Here is a 16,491-nt window from a genome sequence, read left to right on the forward strand (position 1 = left end):
ATCATGACCTGAGCCAAAGGCAGACACTTAATGACTGAGCTGCCCAGGCACCCCTAGAAGCATTTTAAATAGTATTCACCTAATTCCTTTGTCTGAAGGGTATGTTTGATAAAAGAAAAGCCCTTGATTGGTGGCATCCATGTCACTGCTGGGATGGAGATACAGAATGAAGACGTGCAAGTTGACAGCAAATCAACAATTACTAGTCATAAAAAAGGTTTTAAGGAACTCTTTTGTACCAAAACTTTTTTATTAAGTAGGCTCTGAACCCAGTGTGAGGCTTGAACTCACAACCCTGAGATCAAGAGTCACATGCTCTACCGACTGAGCTAGCCAGGTGCCTCTGTACTAAGACTTTTAACTGATATTCAGAAAGTAAATGAAATCAAGAAAATTGAAATTTCATCAATATTAATTAATACACTTTGATAAATTGTTTGGGGAGCCTGGGTATTTTTTTTTTTTTTCTCACTATCTAGGAGACTTTTTTTTTTTTTAAGATTTTATTTATTTATTTGACAGACAGAGATCACAAGTAGGCAGAGAGGCAGGCAGAGAGAGAGAGGAAGAAGCAGGCTCCTTGCCAAGCAGAGAGCCTGATGCGGGACTCAATCCTGGGACCCTGAGATCATGACCTGAGCTGAAGGCAGAGGCTTAACCCACTGAGCCACCCAGGCACCCTGGGTATATATATATATTTTTAAGATTTTATTTATTTATTTGAGAGAGAGCATAAGCGGGGAGGTAGGGGCAGAGGAAGAAGCAGGCTCCCCACTGAGCAGGGAGCATGACTCATCAGGTCATGATCCAGGATCATGACCTGAGCCAAAGGTAGTTAGTTGCTCAATGGACTGAGCCACCCAGACACCTAAATCTGGGGTTTAAACGATGACTGTATGACTTCTAGATTTTACTTATGTGATAAATAAACATGCAAACAGTTTAATTTATCTAAGGCTTTGGATTTGATTTCAATAAAAAGGCTAGATTAAAAGAATCACCTAAATTCCTTAAAATTGCCTTACGAGGCATATAGTTTATTATTATTTACACCAATATGTAAGAATTATAAATGTAAACCCAGGTGTACAATTAAGTTGAATTATAATTTAAATACATAGTACTTTTAGATGGAAGCAACCTAAGTGTTCATCAATAGATGAATGGATAAAGAAGGTGTGGCATACACCTACAATGGAATATTATTCAGCCATTATTATAGAACTGTATTTCTCCCTTCAATTTTTCAGTTTTTGCTTTATATATCTTGACTTAGTATTACATACATAAATAAATGTTTGTAACTGTTATATTTTCTTCGTGTAGTAAATATTTTAGGAATGCATAACATCCTTCTTTGTCTCTTGTAACCATGGAGCCCAACTTGGGCTTGAACTCAGGACCCTGAGATCAGTGCCTGAGCGGAGATAAAGACTGGACACCCAACTGACTGGGTCACCTAGGCATCCCATCTTGATTTAAAGTCTGCTTTGTCTGATATTAGTTTAGCAACTTCCCCTCCCTCTTGGCTACTATCTGTATCTGTATCTATTTTGTAACAGAAAAATATCTATCTTTTTTTTTTTTTTTAATATCTATCTTTTATTGTTTTCTTTTCTTTTTTACTTTTTAAGATTTTATTCATTTATTTGAGAGAGAGAGAAAGTGCACAAGTGGTGGGGGAGGTGCAAAGGGAGAGGGAGAAGCAGACTCTTGGCTGAGCAGGGAGCCTAATGTGGGGCTCCATCCCAGGACCCTGGGATTATGACCTGAGTCAGGGCAGATTCTTAGTCCACTGAGCCCACCCAGGTGCCCCTTTCTGTTTTGTTCTTTCACTTTCAACCTATTTGGGTCTTTGGATCTAAAGTGAGCTTCTTATACACAGTATGTAGTTGGATCATGTGTTTTAAATCCATTCTACTACTAATCTCTGTCTTTGGAGAGTTTAACACATTTACATTTAACCTAATTACTGACAAGAAGGGATTTAATTCTACCATTTTGCTATTTGTTTTCTATATGCCTTACAGCATTGTTCCCCATGCTACCCCCCCCACCGCATTTCCTGCACTACTGTCTTCTTTTGTATTGAGTTGATTTTTAAATAGGTTTTCATTTCTTTCTCGTTTCCTTTTGCATATATTGTATAGGAATTTTCTTCGTGGCTACCATGGGAACTATCCTTAATACCACAAAGCTTTAATGCTCTAATTTGAATTTATACCAGCTTAACTTTAATAGCATATAAAAACTGAGCTCCTGGGCACCTGGGTCTCTGGGTCACTCGGTTGGTTAAGTGTCTGCCTTCAGTTCAGGTCATGATCCCAAAGTCCTAGGATGGAGCCCCATGCTGGGCTCTCTGCTCAGCAGGGAGCCTGCTTCTCCCTCTCCCACTCCCCCAACTTGTGTTCCCTCCCTCGCTGTCTCTCTCTCTGTGTCAAATAAATAATTAGAATCTTAAAAAAAAAAAAAGAAGTTATTAAAAAAAAAAAAAACTGAGCTCCTATGCAACTCCATTCCCCTTTCAGGAAGAGCTAATGAGAACAATGTTGCCTGAGTTGGGGCATGTTTAAAATTGCTTTCCTAGGGGCGCCTGGGTGGCTCAGTGGGTTAAGCTGCTGCATTCAGCTCAGGTCATGATCTCGGGGTCCTGGGATCGAGTTCCACGTCGGGCTCTCTGCTCAGCAGGGAGCCTGATTCCCTCTCTCTCTCTCTCTGCCTGCCTCTCCATCTACTTGTGATTTCTCTCTGTCAAATAAATAAATAAAATCTTTTTTAAAAAATTGCTTTCCTACAGCCTTGGTATTACAGGCAAACTGTCTCACAGTATCTCTCCTTTTATAGGTACTATTCTGCTGTTGTCTTGTCCTGAATGTTTATGTCAGGAACATAATGTTGTACTGATTTTCCTTTTGTAAAATGACTTGGTCTTTCTTCCTAAAATCCGTAAGGTTTTTTTTTTTTTTAATCTTTAAAGTCTAATAATTCTTTTTTTTTTTAAGTCTAGTAATTCTACCTGTCCTGAGTTGATTTCTCCAAGCAGATGTGGTGCTTTTTTTTTTTAAGATTTTATTTATTTATTTGACAGACAGAGTTCACAAGCAGGCAGAGAGGCAGGCAGAGAGAGAGGAGGAAGCAGTCTCCCTGCTGAACAGAGAACCCGATGCGGGGCTTGATCCCAGGACCCTGAGATCATGACCTGAGCCGAAGGCAGAGGCTTAACTCACTGAGCTACCCAGGTGCCCCAGATGTGGTGCTTTTAAAATATAATAAAATACATACATTTGGATCCTATTTAATGTCAAACCATTTTTTAAATTAGAATTTAAAAATTAGTTCCACTCCACTGCTTTTCTTTCTCAGAAACTCCAATTATACATCTGTTGCTCCTCCTTGCCTATATTCTGGATTGATCACTTTCTGATCTTTTTATTTATTATGTTTGGACTTTCAAACATTTTTAATTTAACTTTCTGATCTTTAAAAAAACTTTTTATTTTTGAATCATTTTCTTGGCTCTTTTCATGTATATTCTCTATATCCTTTACTGTATTTGCAGCTAATTTATTCTCCCTTGGACATCCTGTAATTTAATCTTCATTTCTGAGATAATTTTACCTTTTTCAGTCTCTTTCCTGAGCTAATCAACTCCATTTTACATCATCCTCTGGTTTGATCCATTTTGTATTTTTTTTCATTTCTGTTTCTTGTGACCCATGCCCCACCCCACCCCCAGCCATATCTACAATTGCTTTTTTTTTTTTTAAAGATTTATTTATTTATTTATTTGACAGACAGAGATCACAGGCAGGCAGAGAGGCAAGCAGAGAGAGAGGAGGAAGCAGGCTCCCTGCTGAGCAGAGAGCCCGATGCGGGGCTTGATCCCAGGACCCTGGGATCACGACCTGAGACGAAGGCAGAGGCTTTAACCCACTGAGCCACCCAGGTGCCCCTACAATTGCTTTTTAAAGTATTCTAAATTCAGGTTAAAGTATTCTAGATTCAGTTGAAACAACAATTCAAATCATTGTTTTACGATTTTCCTCTGCTATATGATAGAAATGTTTCTGAGTGTTTTCATCTGAAAATGCATAATTGATTTTCATTTTTAACACTTACTGTATCTTTGTATGTATGCTTGATTTTAATATTTTTTTTTCATTAGTATTTGGAATGTGTTGGGTTTTTCTGGACCATTTATTTGTGTTAGGACTGATTTAATGTTGAAACCTGTTTAACTATTAGGGCCTTCTTAGCTAGGGTGACTCCATATTGCCTAGGTAGCCATATTGTTATTTACATCCACGGACTTCATTCCAGGAATTAATGCCCCAGTAGTTCCTGGTATCAGTTCCAGGTATTGACTCCAAGAGTAAATGCCTTAACAATAGAAGCCACCTACCTTGAGGTCTGCAGTTATGCCCTATAAAACCAGCCTGTGAGATCAGGACGGGGTCGCTGTCTTTGGAGGCGGCCCTGGCTGTTCAGTCTGACTTCTAATGCTTGGCATAGAATAAAACTTTGCATAACTTTCACTTTGTCTCAGTCTCGTTCCTTTGATAACAGACCCCAATAATTTGAAGGAGGAATTTCTGGAGGATAAAGAAGGAAGGTTTAAGTATTTTTACTAATGTTCATCTCAAGAGGTCCCTCTTCCATTGCCATAATATAAGGCTTTTTCTTTATTGTAGGGTAACTTTATTTCTGGTCAAATTTTCTCTGATCCTTAGATCTCATCTATTTAAGAAGAATCCTTATCCTGAGCTACTTCTTTCCTTTTCTTCATCATCTACTGAGGCCTTCTGGGGCCACTGCTATCTTGCAGGGTGCCTCTTTTTCTCTCCCTTAAAAGTAGTACCTTCCAAAGATCACAGGCACTTCCCAAGCCACTTCCCATGACTTCTCTCAGACCTGCTCTCAGTAGTTCCCTTCAGGGTGGGTTCCTCTCCTCTGAGGAGGGAATCTTGTTGATATTACCTATGTTCTGCCACTGGTCGGACCACCTAGATTCTTTACTCTTGCATAGCCACATCTGTGTGGGCTCCAGCAACAATTCTGCTAGTCTCTGGCATTTATCTCCTTCTCATTCTCTTAAATTGGAATGTGTAGTCTTTCCTGTTTGTGAGTTATACTCTGAGGATAAGTTCTGGGTATTTTTATTTGCTCTCAATTTTCTATTTGATGTTTAAATATCTTATTTATTTATTTGACTGACTGACACACAGAGAGAGAAAGCAGGGGGACTGGCAGGCAGAGGGAGAGGGCAATGCAGGCTTCCTGCTGAGCAAGGAGCCCAATGTGGGGCTCAATCCCAGGACCCTGGGATCATGACCTGAGCTGAAGGCAGACGCTTAACTGACTGAGCCAGCCAGGTGCCCCACATCATCCTTTCTTGATTAGAATTCTTCACAGTGTAGGGATAGAGGGTACGTACATCAATATCATAAAAGCTGTCTATGGAAACCCCACAGCAAGTATCATTCTCAATGGGCAAAAACTGAGAGCTTTCCCCCTAAGATCAGGAACATGGCAGGGATGTCCATTATCACCACTGGTGTTCAATGTAGTACTAGAAGTCCTAGCCTCAGCAATAAGACAGCAAAAAGAAATAAGTCATCTGAATCAGCAAAGAAGTCAAACTCTCACTCTTTGCAGATGATATGATACTTTAATGTCAAAAACCCAAAAGACTCTACCCCCAAATTGCTAGAACTCATATAGGAATTCAGTAAAGTGGCAGGATATAAAATCAATGCATAGAAATGAAATAAGTTGCATTTCTATACACCAACAAGACAGAAGAAAGAGAAATTAAGGAATCAATACCATTTACAATTGTACCCAAAACCATAAGATACTAAGGAATAAATCTAACCTAAGAGGCAAAGGATCTGTAAAGAAATTGAGGAAGACACAAAGAAATGGAAAAACGTTCCATGCTCATGGATTGGAAAAGCAGATATTGTTAAAATGTCTATGGTAACCAGAGCAATCTACACATCCAAGGCAATCCTATCAAAATACCATCAACTTTTTTCACAGAAGTGGAACAAATAATCCTAAAATTTGTATGGAACCAGAAAAGACCCCAAATGGCCAAAGGAATGTTGAAAAAGAAAACTAAAGCTGGTGGCATCACAATTCCAGACTTCAAGCTCAGTTACAAAGCTGTCATCAAGACAGTATGGTACTGGCACAAAAACAGACACATAGATCAATGGAACAGAATAGAGAGCCCAGAAATGGACCCACAACTCTACAATCAATTTATTTGCAGGAAAGACTATCCAATGGAAAAAAGACAGTCTCTTCAACAAATGGTGTTGGGAAAACTGGACAGCCACATGCAGAAGAATGAAACTGGACCATTTCCTTACACCATGCACAAAAATAGACTCAAAATGGATGAAAGACCTAAATGTGAAGCAGGAATCCATCAAAATCCTAGAGAAGAACACAGGCAGAGAATGTCCCTTGTGACTTTGTCTACAGCAACTTCTTGCTAGACATGTTTCCAAAGACAAGGGAAACAAAAGCAAAAATGAATTACTGGAACTTCATCAAGGTAAAAAGCTTTTGCACAGCAAAGGAAACAGTCAACAAAACCAAAAGACAACTGGCAGAATGGGAGAAAATAATTACAACTGTCTTATCAGATAAAGGGCTAGTATCCAATATCTATAAAGAAGTTATCAAACTCAACACCCAAAGAACAAATGACCCAATCAAGAAATGGGTAGAAGACATGAACAGACATTTCTGCAAAGAAGACATCCAGGTGGCCAACAGACACATGAAAAAGTGCTCAACATCACTCAGCATCAGGGAAATACAAATCAAAACCACAATGAGATATCACCTCACACCAGTCAGAATGGCTAAAATTAACAAGTCAGGAAATGACAGGTGTTGGCAAGGATGAGGAGCAAGGGGAACCCTCCTACACTGTTGGTGGGAATGCAAGCTGGTGCAGCCACTCTGGAAAACAATATCGAGTTTCCTCAAAAAGTTGAAAATATAACTACCCTAGGACCCAGCAATTGCATTACAGGGTATTTACCCTGAAGATATAAATGTAGTAATCCTTTGGGGCACCTGCATTCCCATGTTTATAGCAGTAATGTCTATAGTAGTCAAACTATGGAAAGAGCCCATATGTCCATCAACAGATAAATAGATAAATAAGATGTGGTTATGGAATGGAATGTTATGCAGCCATCAAAAAAAAAAAAAAGAAATCTTGCCATCTGCAACAATGTGGATAGAACCAGAGGTTATTGTGCTAAGCAAAATAAGTCAGTCAGAGAAAGACAATTATCATATGATGTCACTGATATGTGGAATTTAAGAAACAAGGCAGAGGATCATAGGGAAGAGAGGAACAAATGAAATAAGAAGAAACCAGAGAGGGAGACAAACCATAAGAGACACTTAATCTCAGGAAACAAACTGAGTACTGCTGGAGGGGAGTGGGGTTGGGGGGTGAGGTTGGATGATGGACACTGGGGATGGTACGTTTTGTGGTGAGCACTGTGGATTGTGTAAGACTGATGAATCACAGACCTGGACCCCTGAAACAAATAATATGCTATATGTTAATAATAAAAAATAAAAACTTTTTAAAAAGGAAAAAAGAAATATGTTGCCTTTCTTCATTGGTATGAAACTACCTATTCTGGTGGAAAATTCATGGGTAAAGTATATAATATAGGTGTTTTTTTCTTTTAGTTTCAGGATGGAATGTGTAATCATATTTCTTCTTTTTTTCTTTTTTAAAATCATATTTCTATTCTTAGTATATTTTTTATTTTATTTTTTAAAGATTTTATTTATTTATTATTTGAGAGAGCAGAGCAGGGACCCTGATGTTGGATGACAAAGGCAGTTATTTAACCAACTGAGCCACGTAGGCGCCCCATGAACGTATCTTTTAAAATCATGGATGAGGGGTGCCTGGGTGGCTCAGTCAGTTAAACATCTGGCTCTTGATTTTGGCTCACATCATGATCACAGGGTTGTAGGATCGAGCCCCACACTGGGCTCCAGGCTCAGTGCAGAGTCTGCTTGTCCCTCCCCCTCTGCTCCCCCACTTCTGACACTCTCACGGTCTCTCTCAAATAAATAAATAAATAAAATCTTTTTAAAAAATTGTGGATGAATTGGGTCTGCTTATTTGAAAGGTCATTTCCACATGTCAGAACCCTTAGGTCACCGTGGTCTTCATGTCTTCCCCACTCTAGGTGTCACCTAAGTCAAGGAACTGTCGCCAGGTTCCATTTCTGATAAGTTTTGACAAGTCCGTCTTCAGAAAAATTCAATGCTATGAGAATTTCTAATTAAATTGTGACTACCTGGGGCGGCTGGGTGGCTCAGTGGGTTAAGCCGCTGCCTTCGGCTCAGGTCATGATCTCAGGGTCCTGGGACTGAGTCCCGCATCGGGCTCTCTGCTCAGCGGGGAGCCTGCTTCCCTTCCCCTCTCTCTGCCTGCCTCTCTGCCTACTGTGATCTCTCTCTGTCAAATAAATAAAATAAATAAAATCTTTTAAAAAAAATTGTGACTACCTCTCCCAATGCAAATGTTACCTCAGGGTCACTTTGCTTTTACTTAAATCCTTCCTTTACTGTCATCCCATTCAGTCATAATTCCCTTTAAAAATCTCCCTCAGGAGACCTGGTGGAGAATTTCTAGAGGACAAACCACAATCCCAGGGCAGGAGGCTTCTGTGCTAGTAGCTCTGACTAAATCTCCGGTGTCTACTTCTAAAAACCCTGTTTCAGTGGTCTTTTTTTTTTTTTTTTTAAAGATTTTTTTTTTTTTTAATTTATTTGAGAGAGAGAGACAGTGAGAGAGAGAATGAGCGAGGAGAAGGTCAGAGAGCGAAGCAGACTCCCCATGGAGCTGGGAGCCCGATGTGGGACTCGATCCCGGGACTCCAGGATCACGCCCTGAGCCGGAGGCAGTCGTCCAACCAACTGCGCCACCCAGGCGTCCCTGTTTCAGTGGTCTTTAAACAACAAGAATTATTCCTTCTATGCCTCTTTCCTTCTGGTCTTGACAGAGGTTGAATTATTTGTGTGTTTCACCAGCAAAAATAGGTTTTGGGTAGGATTCTTCCAGAAGTTCTCTCTGAGGCTAGGGCCCATATGAAGTGGCTTATTAAGGAAAGTTCTCAGGAGAACCAGTGAGGGAATGGTGAACCAGATTCCTAAAGGGGCAGGAACCAGGCAAGAGTGAGGTTGCTTGTGATGTCTCTGATACACCTGGTCCTGCTGGGAGCTCTAGGGCAATAATTAGGCTTCAGAGTTTGGTCTGTCCTAAAGACAGGCGAGGTTTTTTTTTATTTTTTTGTTTTTTGTTTTTTTAAGATTTTATTTGTTTGGGATAGAAAGAGCATATGAACACAAGCAGGGGTTGGGGTTGGGGGATGGGGATGGAGGGGTAGGGGCAGAGGGAGAGGGAGAAGCAGGCTCTCGGTGGAGCAGGAAGCCTGATGTGGGGCTCACTACCAGGACCCTGGGATCATGACCTGAGCTGAAGGCAGACACATAACCGACTGAGCCACCCAGGCTCCCCAAGACATAGGCTTTTGTACTTCTAGCCAATGACTGGTTAAGGGCAGGCTGGGGTGGGAGGTCAAGTGGTCTTGTAAGACTCCCAGGCACTTCCAACCCTCTGCATGGTGGGTGGGGTGTAATGGCACATGGGGGTGGGGGAAGGGGAGGGGCAGCAGGAGTCCAGTGCCCAAGGGCAATCCTCAGAGTGTTGCAAGTGTTAGCTTTTAGCAGCGAACAGGAGGTGGAGGAAGGGTGCACAGAGCTGATAAAGCAGAACTGAGAGCATGGGCCCGGGGAGCCCTGCAGGAACCAATTCCTGCAGATGAATCTATTCTCAAAGCACCTGTTATGGGCTGAATTGTGTCCCTCTCGGGTTCATATGCTGAATTCCTGACCCCCAGTACCTCAGAATATGACTGTATTTGGAGACTAGTCTTTGAAGAGGTAATTGAGTTAAAATGAGGACGTTAGGATGAGCCCTAATCCAATCTGACTGGTACCTTTATAAGGAGGAGATTTTGACACACACAGATAGGCAGAGAAGATCCTGGAAGACCCAGGGAGAAGACAGACATCTACACGCCCAGGAGAGGGGTTTCAGAAGAAACCAGTCCTGACAACACCTTGAAATCAGATTTCCAACTTCTGGAACTGTGAGAAAACAGACCTCTGTTGTTTAAGCCACCCAGTCTGCTACAGCAGCCCTAGCAAGCCAAAGCATCCTTAGCATCCTTAGCAACCAAAGCAGAAGGCGTCCCTTCTGTAATTATACCACTTTTAAAGCAATAAATAAAAAAATAAAAATAAATTCAAACAAGAGTGCTTTTGTACCTGGATACCTTCTAGGAAGACCACAAAATTAGTAAAAATACTTATATTTTGATTCAGTATTTCTACTTGGTGAATGAAATGATTTTGCTTCCACTTGCCCCTCATTCAGCCATGTTTGGTCCAACATGCCAGCTACTGCTAAGTATTCCATAATTGCAGACTTAGATCCTACCTTCGTTGTTCCAGTCTACGTATAAAACATTCCAAGGCCTATCTGTTTCACCAAATGTTTTAAAAAGTTTTAAATAATATTATGTTTTCTGGTTGCTTAGCCTCATTCAACATAATGGTGATCGATTGCTCTTCCTTCCTTCAGTAGATGCCCTCAAACAGAATAGCCATCTTTCCGGGCGCCTGGGTGGCTCAGTGGGTTAAGCCGCTGCCTTCGGCTCGGGTCATGATCTCAGGGTCCTGGGATGGAGGCCCGCATCGGGCTCTCTGCTCGGCGGGGAGCCTGCTTCCTCCTCTCTCTCTGCCTGCTTGTGATCTCTCTCTGTCAAATAAATAAATAAAATCTCTAAAAAAAAAAAAAAAAAAAAAAAAAGAATAGCCATCTTTCCACAGTTCTGGTGCCCGGGGTCCACTACCTGGAACATAATATCTAAGTATGGAACAGCATCTCTACCACACCCAACAAACAGTTATTTTCGAGAAATCCAGACACACTACAATTTCACAGATGTACTCTTTATTGGAAACATTCCCTTTTCCTTTCATGAATAAAAATAAGAGAAAGCTATGACTAATGGAATTCCATATTCAAATTTTTTTTGCATTGAAGTGAACTTTTTAAAAAAGATTTTATTTATTTATTTGACAGAGATCACAAGTAGGCAGAGAGGCAGGCGGGGGATGGGGGGCGGGAGCAGGCTCCCCACTGAGCAGAGAGCCTGATGCGGGGCTCGATCCCAGGACCCTGGGATCATGACCTGAGCTGAAGGCAGAGGCTTTAACCCACTGAGACACCCAAGCGCCCCTGAAGTGAACATTTTTTGTAAGTATGGATACTAGAATTGCACACAGCACTTAACAAGCCTTGGTGGGTGGTGCTTCCAGAGACGTGGTGAGATGGGGAAACAAATCAAAATCAGAACAAGTGTCTATGCCATTGGGGTCAAATCACTACCACTTTCTGATGTGAACAAACTGCCCCAGGGTGCCTACCTGTCCCCAAGTGCATGTGGCTAAAGGTTAGTCACCTTGCTGGCGCATTGGGCAACGACAATGGCAGCAAGCCTGCTCAACCTTGGTAAGGGAAAGTCCATGCCATCGAGCCCATTTTATTTATGAATCCATTGAGCAAGTTCTGGGGTGACTGGGAGAGGAGGCTGACCAACCCCCAGAGAACAGGTCCTCTTGTCTTCCAGAGTGTGGTAAGTCTCCTCCATTTTGAAGATTCACAAGATGCATAAATGTTTATAGTCTGGACCATTTTCAGAGGATCTTGAATCCATCTACAGACCTCTTCTCCCATCTTCCTTGTCATCCATTTTCTTTTCTTGCCCCTTCCAAGTTCCTGACCCTATAGCTAACAATTTGCCACCCTTTTTGTATCACTGTAGGACCTTATCTCAGGTCAGCTTCCCTAATAGGGAAAGTGGACAAAAAGATGTGTTACCTGGGGCGCCTGGGTAGCTCAGTGGGTTAAAGCCTCCACCTTTGGCTCAGGTCATAATCCTGGGATCCTGGGATGGAGCCCTGCATCTGGCTGCCTGCTCTGCAGGGGGCCTGCTTCCCCCCTCCCCTCTATCTGCCTGCCTCTTCTGCCTACTTGTGATCTGTCTGTCAAATAAATAAATAATCTTAAAAAAAAAAAAAAAAGAAAAGATGTGTTACCTGAAGAAAACCCAGAGTTTTCTTCTCTACAGTCCTTCAAGGACACTCTGAATATAATATAGTGGCACATATAGCACAATAGTATATGTTTGGCCACTGCCAGTGTCCTGTGCCAAGTAGTCTATAAAGGCTAAAAGCTTTCCTTCTTAGCTCGCTGATCACAGGAAGCTCTCTGTGAGGTCCTAGATATAGGCTGAACATGGATGACATATGACAGGAGTGGCCATACTGGGGACGGAAACAGCTCATGCAACTTACATGTATGTTCAGACTTGGGCCTGATCCTGTAAGTACCATTTTTAATTAATGGATGACGTGCCCTCTAGTTTATGGTTTGGGACCAGTCTGGGCTGTATAGTCACCAAATATTTTATGGTTAAGTGTTTTTATACTGTTCTGGCCTCCAGTAGCAAGCCAGGTGCTAGTTCTCAAAAGAGCCATTTACTGGAGATGCTTTCCAAATGATACTTAATGAGAGCAAAGCTAGCTTCACCTGGCAATTTCAAATGATTGCCCTCCTGGCCTTAATGCATATGTCTCTAGCACACCAGTGCATCTCAAACTAAAGGCCACTGGCCCCCATCTTTACTTTGCTCTAACTGGTCAAATAAGAGATTACCTCATGCCTCAATTTTCCCCTACCTGCTCCCCTATCCACTGATGATTAGAAGAAGAAGAAGAAGAAGGAGAAGAAATAATAATAAGGATGGTGGGTTAGAGAGTCCTTTGGGAAATTTTCCTATATTGGGCTCTGGGTCCCATAAAACTGCCATGTAAGTATTTATCCTTCTCACGGGGAGCATATGGGATTAACAGACTGTGACAATGGTCTTTTATTTTTCCATAATATTTTAACTTCTAACTGTTAAAAGCCTTTCAAGACCAAAGAAAGCAACTTAAAGAAAGCAATTTATATTATAAAACTTTTATTTGATCTAACACTTGATCTTGCTCTTTTGAGTTCAATGGCTTCACCAGGAGAGATGTGAGTGAGGGAATTCATACCTTTTTATTACGGAAAGTTTCAAACATACATAGAGAGAATGGAATCCTGAGCCTCCATGCACCCATTACCCAGTGTCAATGGTTATCAACACCCTATTCCTCTTATTTATAATTTGTCCTTCTCCCCCCTAGATATTTTTTCTTCTGCTAAAGTATTTTATTTTATTTTTATTTATTCTTTTAAGGATTTTATTTAATTATTTGACAGAGAGAGACACAGGGAGAGAGGGAACACAAGCAGGCGAAGTGGGAGAGGGAGAAACAGGCTTCCCACCAAGCAGGGAGCCCGATGCGGGGCTCCATCCCAGGACTCTGGGATCAGGACCTGAGCTGAAGGCAGATGCTTAAGGACTGAGCCACCCAGACGCCCCTTGCTAGAGTACTTTAAAACAATCCAAGACATCATATCATTTCACTTGTAAATACTTGGGTAAAAATCTCTTAACAAATACAGACTGATTTTATAACCAGAACAGGACCATAATTTTATCACACACAGCAAAATTAATAATCCCTTAATTCATCTAAAAATCAGTCCATGTTCAGTTTTCCCCAATTGTCTCAAAATGTATTTTTATAGTTGGCTTATTTAAATCAGGATTGAAACAAAATCTACATATTGCGTTTGTTTGGTAGGTATCTTTAGTCTTTTTAGAAAGGCTTTTTTAAAAAAGTAAAATACAGGCTTTCTATTGAAGTAATTTGTATTTCCTTCCTAATTCCTAAAATAGACATCACATTTCTTTTTTTTTTTTTAAAGATTTTATTTATTTATTTGACAGAGAGAAATCACAAGTAGGCAGAGAGGCAGGCAGAGAGAGAGAGGGGGAAGCAGGCTCCCTGCCGAGCAGAGAGCCCGATGCGGGACTCGATCCCAGGACTCTGAGATCATGACCTGAGCCGAAGGCAGCGGCTTAACCCACTGAGCCACCCAGGCGCCCCTAGACATCACATTTCTAAACAGAACAAAAAAGCCTTCACTGAAGAGCCTTGTATGAGACATTCAGACTGGTCTAGGAAAAACGATAAATGAATAAATGGATTTGAATAAATTAAGGTGCACATTCAGAACAGAACTACAGCTTTTAGTTAGAGACCCCAGAACCAAAGGCAAAAACCTGCCAAGATGAAGGCAGGTTTTTCACTGCTATTTATTTATTGATCGTTTACTGCTCCAGTCAATGAAAGGAAAACTTGACTGAGGCCCCAGGGCCTTGGGGCTCGGGCTGGAGGCCGCCCTCCAGGCCCCCAGCCAAGGAAGAGAGGGAGCAGGGGCCTTATTTGACCTTCTTATTTGCTGGCGTGGGTGCATTTCTGGAGGCTGGGGGACAGCGCCTGGGTGCGGGGGAGCATCACACTTGGGCCGATCATTTGTCGCAGTTGTGTTTCTGGGCCAGTGAGGGGAGGGAAGGCCCCATGGGGCCACCACGCTGGCGAAGCACCACGTGCAGGGTGGACTCTTTCTGGTTATTGTAGTCTGACACCGCGGGGTCATCCTCCCGCAGTTCGCCCGCAAAAATCCGACGCTGCTAGGCGGGCGGGATGCCCTCCTTGCCTTGTGTTTCGGCTTTGACCTTCTTAGTGGTGCCGCTGCGGTCCACCTCGAGGGGACTGTCTTGCCGGCTAGGGTCTGCACAAAGGACTGCAAGGTCACCTCCTTGAAGAGGAGGAATCTTTTCTCACTTTTTAAAAAATAGGGACGCCTGGGTGGCTCAGTCATTGGGCGTCTGCCTTTAGCTCAGGTCATGATCCTAGAGTCCTGGGATCTGGTCCCATACTGGGCTCCCTGCTCAGGTGGGAACCTGCTTTTCCCCTGCCTGCTGCTCCCCCTGTTTGTGCTCCTGCACTCTCTTTCTCTGACAAATAAATAAATAAATAATCTTTATTCTCACACACACAATGTGTTTTCTTTGTTTCCCTTCAAGTTCATGTAGTATTCATCTTGATATTAATAAACTGCATTACCAAACTAGAATACAAGCTTTTAAATACAATTTAAAAGGTTAGTGGGTATTTCATGCAATAATAATAATAAAAAAAAAAAGATGACATAGAACGTTCCTTTTGGTTTTAAAGTCTTATACAAAAAAATGTCTTTCTCATCCATACACAAGAAGTGTTTCCTATTTGCCTTCACATACTTTAGTGTAAGACATTACTGCAAAATCACATGACTCCAGGGCAAACACTTGGTCACAGAGCAGGATGATGGCCATCGTAAGGAACTGCTCTCTTCCTGTGCGAGAAGCTGCTCGCGTGCTGCCAGTTTCCTAGGAGGAAGTGGAAGGCTTTGGCAAAGATTGTCATTCATCTCCAAGGCCAAGTCTACAATGATTTTTTTTTTTACATTTTTAAGGATTCCATTTATTTATTTGACAGAGACAGACAGAGTGGATGAGGGAACACAAGCAGGGGAAGTGGGAGAGAGAGAAGCAGGCTTCCCACCGAGCAGGGAGGCCGCTGCAGGGCTCCATCCCAGGACACTGGGATCATGACCTGAGCTGAAGGCAGACCCTTAATGATTGAGCCACCCAGGGGCTCCTAAAATGACTGTTTAGGATGTCATCACAAAAGCGACATAGCCTGGAGAGCTGTTTCAAATGTTCTTATAACTGAACTTTGGGAAAGCTCACTTTGTAAAGAGGTGCAAGAAAACCAAACACACAGGCACCCAAAGTAGGCATATCTCCAAAGAAAAACAGAGATGTTCCCAATCTGTTTGCCAGAAGGTTTAGGCACCCCTTGGCTTGTCTGTGTTTATGTGTTCCGCTTCTCAGAGGTGGAAGAGGGGAGGCTGTCTTCTGATCAGGAGAATGCGATGCTTAATACTCCCCAAGGCATTTTTCCAGGCAGGATCAAACCGGAAAAAAAAGGAATTTAGGAAGCAAACCCAAGAATTTTGTCACAGTCAAGAATTCTCAGTCATCCAAGAATGTGGAAAAACTGCTAGAAGCAGCTTCTTTTCTAGAAGAGCAATGTAAGCCAGTGTACCTGTCCCCTGCATTGCCCAGAGTTCATAGTCCTATCTGCATTTGTGTTCTTAAAAAATTTAGTGTTTTTCCAGCTGAGAAATAATGTCATCAGTGATCAAAATTGCTACTTCCCCTCTTGAACCTCTCTGTGTATCATGTATGATGCTGATGTTCAAGAGTGCACCATAAAATTTGTCATAAAACATCACCACCAGGGACTCACCATGTACAATGGGAACCCCTTACCACCACCACCACTTCCCCAGCAGCTGAGCTCCAAGGGGGCCGCCAT

General features: G+C 42.0%; 1 non-coding gene and 1 pseudogene across 1 annotated transcript; both read right to left on the reverse strand.

Moving 5' to 3' along the window:
* Window positions 1-266: 266 nt before the first annotated feature.
* TRNAK-CUU lies at window positions 267-339 on the reverse strand. The gene has a single exon. It is a non-coding gene; the product is annotated as a tRNA-Lys (tRNA).
* Window positions 340-14,594: 14,255 nt separating this feature from the next.
* On the reverse strand, window positions 14,595-16,491 carry LOC122899106 (annotated as a pseudogene).

This window comes from Neovison vison, chromosome 2 (assembly GCF_020171115.1).
Source record: "Neovison vison isolate M4711 chromosome 2, ASM_NN_V1, whole genome shotgun sequence".
In the NCBI taxonomy this organism is placed as follows: Eukaryota; Metazoa; Chordata; class Mammalia; order Carnivora; family Mustelidae; genus Neogale; species Neogale vison.